An 8,875-nucleotide genomic window follows, 5' to 3' on the forward strand; every position below is an offset into this window, starting at 1 on the left:
AGAAGTCTATATAGCTTCTCGACAATGGCATTTGAAATTTCATGATGTTATCTCTTCATTTGGATTCGTAGAGAACATCATGGATAATTGTATATACCAGAAGGTCAGTGGGAGTAAGATTTGTTTCATTATTCTATATGTGGATGATATATTGCTTGCAACCAATGATATGTGTTTGCTGTATGAGGTGAAACAATTCCTCTCTAAAAACTTTGATATGAAGGATATGGGTGATGCATCTTATGTCATTGACATTAAGATACATAGAAACAGAATTCGAGGAATTCTAGGTCTGTCTCAAGAAACTTATATCAACAAGGTTTTAGAGAGATATCAGATGAAAGATTGTTCACCAAGTGTAGCTCCCATTGTGAAAGGTGACATGTTCAATTTCAACCAATGCCCAAAGAATGATCTTGAACGAGAACAAATGAAAAACATTCCGTATGCTTCTGCTGTCGGAAGCTTGATGTATGCTCAGGTTCGTACTAGACCTGACATTGCATTTGTTGTTGGGATGTTGGGAAGATATCAGAGTAATCCAGGTTTAGACCACTGGAAAGCTGCAAAGAAAGTGATGATTTACCTTCAAGGGACCAAATACTATATGCTTATGTTCAGACGAACTGAGAATTTTGAAGTAATTGGCTACTCTGATTCAGACTACGCTGGCTGCATTGACTCTTGAAAATCCACTTCAGGATATATTTTCATGCTAGCTAGTGGAGCTGTATCTTGGAGAAGTGCAAAGCAGACATTGACTGCTACTTCCACTATGGAGGCTGAGTTCGTATCTTGTTTTGAGGCCACCTCACAAGGTGTTTGGTTGAAGAGTTGCATATCGGGGCTTAGAATTTTTGATTCTATATCTAGGCCATTACGGATATATTGTGACAATTCAGCTACTGTCTTTATGGCTAAAAATAACAAAAGTGGTAGTCGAAGCAAGCACATCGACATTAAGTATTTAGCCATAAGAGATCGTGTTAAAGATAAAACAGTGGTTATCGAACACATTAGCACCGAATTGATGATTGCCGATCCTTTGACTAAAGGCATGCCACCATTGAAATTTAAGGATCATACTGAAAGCATGGGACTTGGTTCCTATATGTAAATTTGTTGTAAGAACAGATTAATGAAACTCTGTTGTGATATTTTCTCATATTTGTTGTGTACACATTCATTGATTCGAGAAAAATATCAATAACGTTGGACCTCGAATAAACATAAAGTTAAGGTTTATTCATAAAGCTTGAGAGACATAATACATTGTGATACATGGAAGATAATACTCGCTTATCAGAGGACTTATCGCCATGATTCATGTATTTTGTTTTCTTATATATATTGGCTTGTATATGTGCCAAGTGGGAGAATGTAAGAAAATATGGCACATAATTAAAAACGAGATATATACGATGACGGAAGCGGTGACGACCGATGCCGCCATACTTGAACGTTGTGCATATGGCGTCTCACATTCAGAAAAGTGAGACACGCAACGCACACTTAGTTTGAATCTCGTGCTCCCGAACTCATTGATGGTATGAGAATTTGCCTATAAATATCGAGGCTCTTGAGGTCCCTAAATACACAACTCATAACAACAAAAATACACCATCTGCGAGAGAGTTGGAGTGTTTAGAAGGCTTCAACTGGAGAGGAAAGCAGCACACTTACAAATTATTCGATGGCTGGAGGTAACGCTCGATCTTGCTTCCACATATTATTTATTATGTTCATATATTGTATAAACATGATAATTGAGAAAACTCTAACAGAAACTACTTTACCCACCGGACACGATTCAAGCTGTTGAAGACCTTGGGATGTCAAATCTGCAGGAATAATAACCTTTCCTTCCTTGGGTTTGGAAGAGATCCTTCAATTAACTAATTCTCCTAACAATTTCCTCGGAGTCCATAATCAAACTACTTGTTTGAAAACCAGGAAAAACCCTATCCCAAAATAGAAAGGTTTCTCACGTTGCTTTCCCTTAGGTAACGGGAGAGATTTTTTTTTCTCAAAATTCTTTCCTCGCATATTTAAAACCTTATAATCTATATTTTTTACTGATCAGAAAACATGTAACTTTATTGAAGAAAATCGTCTACTATAATTCTAATCAACCAAGAAGAAACTTCATTCATCGAAACAAACGGTGAATGAGAAGAAGAAGCAAAACAAGCAATGTTACAGGCTTTTTATTAGTCAATATTCTAGATATATACATGAAAGAATTCTGCTATTACAGGTTTTTTCAATTAATCATTATAAATCTCACGATATTATTGTTGTAAATATCATTGTATACGATATTTATTGTATATAACATTTTCATTATTTCAATCACCAAACTTTCAGACAACTCCGCTGTTAGTAGCACAAATTATAGAAAATTAACTTAAATCTTCTCGAGTCTTCTTCTGGTGTAGTAATCTTCTGCAACCAGTGTATTACTCTCTCTTTAGTGCATGGCCTCGATTTTGTTGGGCTCGTTAGTTTATATGGGCTCAAGTATGTGGGCTTTGCATGGCTTGTTTTGTTTGTTCTTTATCAGTTTATCTCATTATATTTTAATACATTGTTTAATTCAATCTTGGTACATTTTAATATAAATTTAATAAATTTATATCTAAATCAATTGGTGTTATTATTTAATTTTATACAATTCTCCGGAGATATATGTTTCATTTATATCTTCTCAAAATTTGGGACTTTATGTCAATGATCTTTCGTTCTAAGTTTCTAACGACAAGAGTGAGGTCTCGATTCAAGTTGAAATCTTTAAATTAGGTCAGTATTTCTTAATATCATAGATTTTTTTGCATGATATTTAAAATTGAAGATGACGGGGGCATTAATAATTTCCTCCAATGGACAAATTTCGAATTGTGAATGAATGAATTGGTTAGTTAAAATGGAATTACTTCAAATTTTAAGGTCATTTGAACTTTTTTTATAGTGCGTAAACTTTAAACTTCGGATGAAGTGTTAAAATTTTAAAATTCATACTCAAGATTTTATGTCTAACGATACGGATATTACAAAATCTGAAATCAAAAAAATTGTTTGGTACAAATCTAGAAAACTGAATACAAACTGGATACAATTCTAACCAACTCGATGTCTCAGACAAGGTTGCCCTTATCACCATACTTATTTCTTCTTTGTTCTCAAGGACTGTCTTCCATGCTTTAGCTCATACGGGTGATCTGAAAGGTATTAGATGTGCCAGAAATGCTCGAGAGATTAAAAATAAAGACGATTTTTTACATTAAAAACCGTTGCTAAACACCGATTTTTTTTTGGAATATTACTCACTTATTTTTTTGCAGACGACACATTTGTCTTTGGGCTAATTGATGGAAACACATGCAAGTGCTAAAAATTTATTGGTGTCTATTTATAATTTATACCTAAAACACAATCCTAGATTTGGCCGGAACAACTGTACGTCTGCTTTTGATTAATAAAGTGACTTTTTAAAAATTTGTGCTTCCAAATCTTTTGGATATATATGAACTGTTACTTAGAGAAGGAATTTTTTGATGGAGGTATCTTTTTGCATTTATGCTTCTAAGTTTTAATTAATCTTGAGTTAGACATGATGTGTAGATACGTATATTTTATGTAAATTGAAATATATATCGAGTATTGATACTTTTTTGTTATTTTCAAAGCGATATATATTATCTAATCTTAAAAATTTAAAAATTTAAAAAAGATATTATTTAATATAGATAAAGATATTATTGAAGATATAAAAAAATGATATTTTAGCAAATAGAATAATAAAATTCAAATTATCAATAAGAGAAAAAAAGAGCATTAGTGTATTCATTTTAGGTTTCATCAAATAAGAGTTATTTATTATCAATAAGAAAAAAAAAAAAGAGCATTAGTGTTATATATATTTTTGGGCACGGGTGCACGTGGATCCCCGAGTGCGTGAGATCAAAATTGTGTGTATATATATATATATATAATTGTTAGTTTGTTTAATTATTACTTTTAAAAAAAACAATATTAAATAATTCAATAAAGAGTGATATATAAATGTATTAACATTCAATAATATTGTACAACTATATTTACATCCATATATTATTATATCCTAAGATTTTGTTATTATTCATGTCTAGAAATATTTTATTGATGTAAAAAATTAATATACCAATATATATGAATGTCCATGTAATTAATAGTAGAGTTAAACCTACCTTAATTAACATCAATTTAATTCAATTCACAAACATATGATGTCCATGTATATATATTCATCGATCAGCACGTACAGGCCTGAAAAAAGATTAAGGTCTCGGCTCCCAATTATATATATACCACCGAAAATATACTGTTTGGTCCATGTCTGCTAGCTGGTTTCTAGCTAGCTGCATCATCGATCAAGCTTCCATAACTCTAAACTATGCTCAATATGATCGTGGATTTTCTACGTTAGATTTTCGAGCAAAACCAGTTTCTCAGTATACTTAATTTTCTGAACTATGCATAGTAGTATGTTCTACGTTAAATTTTCGAGCAAAACCAGTTTCGAGGCTGGTGATTGATGCAGAAGGATCGCGAATCTTCTGTGTAGTTTTACGTTAGATTTTCGTTCTCAATTCAGTTTGTAAAGACAATGTATTTCCAGTAATACGAATGACATGATCGTTTCGGTATTATATATGAATCACATACACCGGTTATATATATGTCAATCTATACTTTCGAATATTGTTACGTTGTTTTCGCTTATTATTAAGGTAACTTTTTAATTTTTGTCCACATCTTGACATCGATATGATCTGTAGATAAATTTATAGTTTCTCCTCATTCAGAATTTTATGCAAAATGCTAGAGAACGTTTTCCATATATATAATTCGGGAATCCGAAATTAAGTTTGTTTATATGTCAAATTTTCTTAATTCCATTATTTTAAAATGAGTATATATAATTCACCTATTAATCTATTATGTAATAGTCTTTAATTTTAAATTTTTTCCTCACATATTTAAAACCTTAATCAATCCATTGTTACTATTAAATTAAACATTTGTGTGGTATATATAGTTGCATGCCTTGATAAATCAATGGTAATTCATATTGGCTTTGTCATGACGTTGTTGACCCAAACCAATTTGGATTTAAGATTTGATATGCTAAAATGATTTTTCCTCTACTTTTTAACTTTGCAATTATAATAATTATGTAAACAAAAGTTCTCTCACAAAAAAGAAAAAATTATGTAAACAAAAGTAACCCAATTGTAGAAAGCAGCTTTGCTCCAAAGCATACGTGTGTCGGGTATAGTAAATTTGTGATGTTCTATTAGTTGTATAATATTTTTACACTCGTTTTGAATGTGATGTTTCACTTAGTTTTTGGTTAAATTTATTTATATTTAATAATTTTTATATTAAAAATATTGATATAATTTTAACACTTCAAACTAATAAAATAAACATTATATCTACCGAAGCAACTATACACGACAGTGATGCCTGCACAACTGCATTTGTGTCATTCAATTTTTTGATAATACATTCTCGGTATATTTGAACCTAGCATATGAGTATTATCCCAATGATAGATCTAATGTCCTTGCCACATTAACAATATATAATTAATTAAGCGTACGTGTAAAAATAAAAATCATTGTATCATAGTTTGGGTATTACTCATATGTTAGGATCTAATCTACCATACATACTTGGTAGCAATATATACATCAAAATTTGGTCAGGTTTGAATTATTACAGTTTTAAGACTTTTATGTTTTTTTAAAATTCAATAATTTTTGCTTTTATCTTAAATTTACAATGTTCAAGTCACTTTCATTTACTATATATTTAAACTGGACCCTGCTAATGATTTATTTTGGGCTCCATATCGCGCGTCCATTTAAAAATAAAACGGAGCCCATGTCCAATATTAAGGGCCTAAAAACCTAATCCTTGGGAAAACATGGAGATGCGGGGTATCGATCCCCGTGCCTCTCGCATGCTAAGCGAGCGCTCTACCATCTGAGCTACATCCCCATCGCATGACGATAAAACAATACTTTTATATTTAACCTCTTTCATTTTATAATAGTTGAGACACACATGGTAACTGCTATCTAGGTGTGTCAAAATTCAACCCAACTCGTCAACCCGACACGATTCGATCCAAAAGATATCGGATTAGGGTTGGAGATTTTGGGTTCGGGTCGAATCGGGTTGACCCGTAAGCTAACCCGAAAAATTAATCGGGTTTAGGCTGGGTTCGGGTCAACCCAATGACCCGAATAATTTTAATATTATTATTTTTATATAAAAATAATAAATATTTACTACATTTTTATACATTGTATGTTTGAAATTTATTTATTGTGTATTAATATAATAGATTTTAGTCATTTAATATTTATTTTGTACAATTTTTATTTTTTTAGTAAGCATACTTTAAATATTCTTCAACTATACTTTCAAATATAAATTACATATAATCTTAAATTTTGTTATCATGTGATTAAATTAAATATTATTATTATTATTATTGTGTGTTTTGAATTTTTATTAAATTATTTTGTTAAAAAAATTTAAAAAATTCGGGTTGATCGGGTTAGTCGGGTTCGGATTTACTATTTTCGGGTTGGTTTGGGTTCGGGTCGGATTCGGATTGAGAAAATTTTTTAAAATTTTTTTGTCAACCCGACCGGAACCCACCCAAATTGACACCCATACTGCTATCCTGAAGATAACAACTTTTGTTTTCGGTTTTACCCTCTCATTTCATTTCTATCCACTATCCCACTAAACTTTTCACTCACTCCACCCACAAATAAAATACATATAAAAATAACTTTTATTTTACACACGCATAAGCGTGTGCATTTTTTTACTAGTTTTAATAATAGAAAAAGGTCATTGCCTTCTAGAATTTATGCGATTATGCAACGTCAAAACAAATCGAGTGTTTCCAAAAATTTTAAAAAAAAAATGAATGCCATGAATTATTTTCCAAAATTTTTAAAATTTGCATTTTTAATATAAATTTTGGTTGTAGTTCTCATAAAATTTTATATTATAATTTGAATAATTCATTCTTTACAAAAAGTAATTTATTTATGGAATCAAACCACATTCAATATCAAAGTGTACGTACCTCTCCTTTTTCCTCGTGAATTGTGATTTAGATTGAGGTCCACACCCGAACATGTAGTATGAATTTTGAGGCAAGTGCCTCGAGCCCCAAAATTTTGGAGGCATCAAAATTTAAAAGAATTACTAGTATAGTGTATAATTAATTCATGACCTCATCTTATCAATAATAATTAATGGGCACTTGAAGTCCCACTGTCCATTTATCTTTTTATCTTTCGTAAACATTCAGTAAAAATCGATAATCAATCCGAAATATTATATAGAAAGTTCCCGCTAAAAACCAAATCTTCACTATTCTATGATAATCGAGCTCGTAATCAATCGATCTCTATTTATCAATTCGTTTCAGTATATTTTCAGACACTTGACTGCATAATTTTTGTGATCCATTAGAAGTTTTATTTACCGAAAGAGGGTTTTTCAAGTTAAAGTTGTGCGAAACTCATCTCTGATCAACTATATTGTGTAAAAGATAAATGACTTGTTTATGCATGAATCAAGAAAATAAGTGTTTGAGAACATTTATTATGCAAAATTAATCAATATTTTCGTTTCCAAAACTGAAAGACGATCAATAATCAAGTGAATATGGACTGGTTCAAAACATGAATTTCACATTTTATTTGGATGATCTTGGCTTTATTAGTATTTGTTTATGATATATTTGTATCCATCTTTAATTTTATTTGTAGAAGTCGTGTTATTTATATTATCATATTTATTGATGAAAAAATATATGAATATTAAACTTTAAGGCCACCAATTTTTTTTATATTCGTCTCAGGTCTCAAAAAACTCAAATCCGACACTGTTGAAGTCAAAAGTAAAAAGTAGCTGAAATTTTAAATATGGGCCGTGTGAACTCTATGTTTTATTTTGTCAAAACAAAATTTATTTTAAAGTAAAGTTACATTTTTTTTTAATCACAAGTAAAAGTTACATTCAAAACTCAAAAGATTGAATACGACGTAAAAATCTTTTTCAAAGGTTGGTTATAATGTCTATTTCATGTTTCCAATTTCCAAATGTCTCCTCTTAGTAAATCAACATCAACACGTAAGTTAATGCGTATTCATTTTTCCCAAAATGTTTTTGAGATGGAGACGTTAATCATTTTCATTAACCAAATATGATGTTGAAATGCTACTTTTTTATAAAAAAAATTTTAAAAAAAAATAGCAGAGAACTTTGACCCCACATTTAATATTTATCAAATATAGATTTGTGATATATGCATTCAATTTGATCCGTTATTTGCTTCATCTAGCTATCAGAAAGATAATTATATTTCACTATATTGTAAATAGATAAATATATTTATATCTATAAGACGGGTTGATCGGTTCATATTTAGTGTCAAAATTAATATTTTTATTACTTTTAAAATAAAAATAGTATAGATCGGATCGAATATGATATATTTCTTAAAATTGATATGTGATTCGATTTCCTAGTAGTTTTTTGTGAAATATATTATATGTGAATGTCAGCAAAATCGTTAGATTTGAAGTTACGATAATGACTCAGAATACTATAGTTTGATCCTCAATTTTTCAATTTTAAAACTTTTAAATTGGTAATAAAAAATCGTTAGTTTTGCAATTGTTCGGAAAAAATTGAATATATATATATATATGTTACGTATTACTAAAATTTGGGCAATTTTGATTGAAATAGGTTTTTTTTTCATTCATGTGCTCAGATACGACGTCGTAAGCAGCTC

The 8,875-nt window shown here is 30.2% G+C and overlaps 1 non-coding gene across 1 annotated transcript; it reads right to left on the minus strand.

The window, feature by feature from the left end:
- Nucleotides 1–5,972: 5,972 nt before the first annotated feature.
- On the minus strand, nucleotides 5,973–6,045 carry TRNAA-AGC (transfer RNA alanine (anticodon AGC)). The gene has a single exon. It is a non-coding gene; the product is annotated as a tRNA-Ala (tRNA).
- Between the last annotated feature and the right edge of the window lie 2,830 nt (nucleotides 6,046–8,875).

Source organism: Henckelia pumila, chromosome 3, assembly GCF_033568475.1.
Source record: "Henckelia pumila isolate YLH828 chromosome 3, ASM3356847v2, whole genome shotgun sequence".
Lineage (NCBI taxonomy): Eukaryota > Viridiplantae > Streptophyta > Magnoliopsida > Lamiales > Gesneriaceae > Henckelia > Henckelia pumila.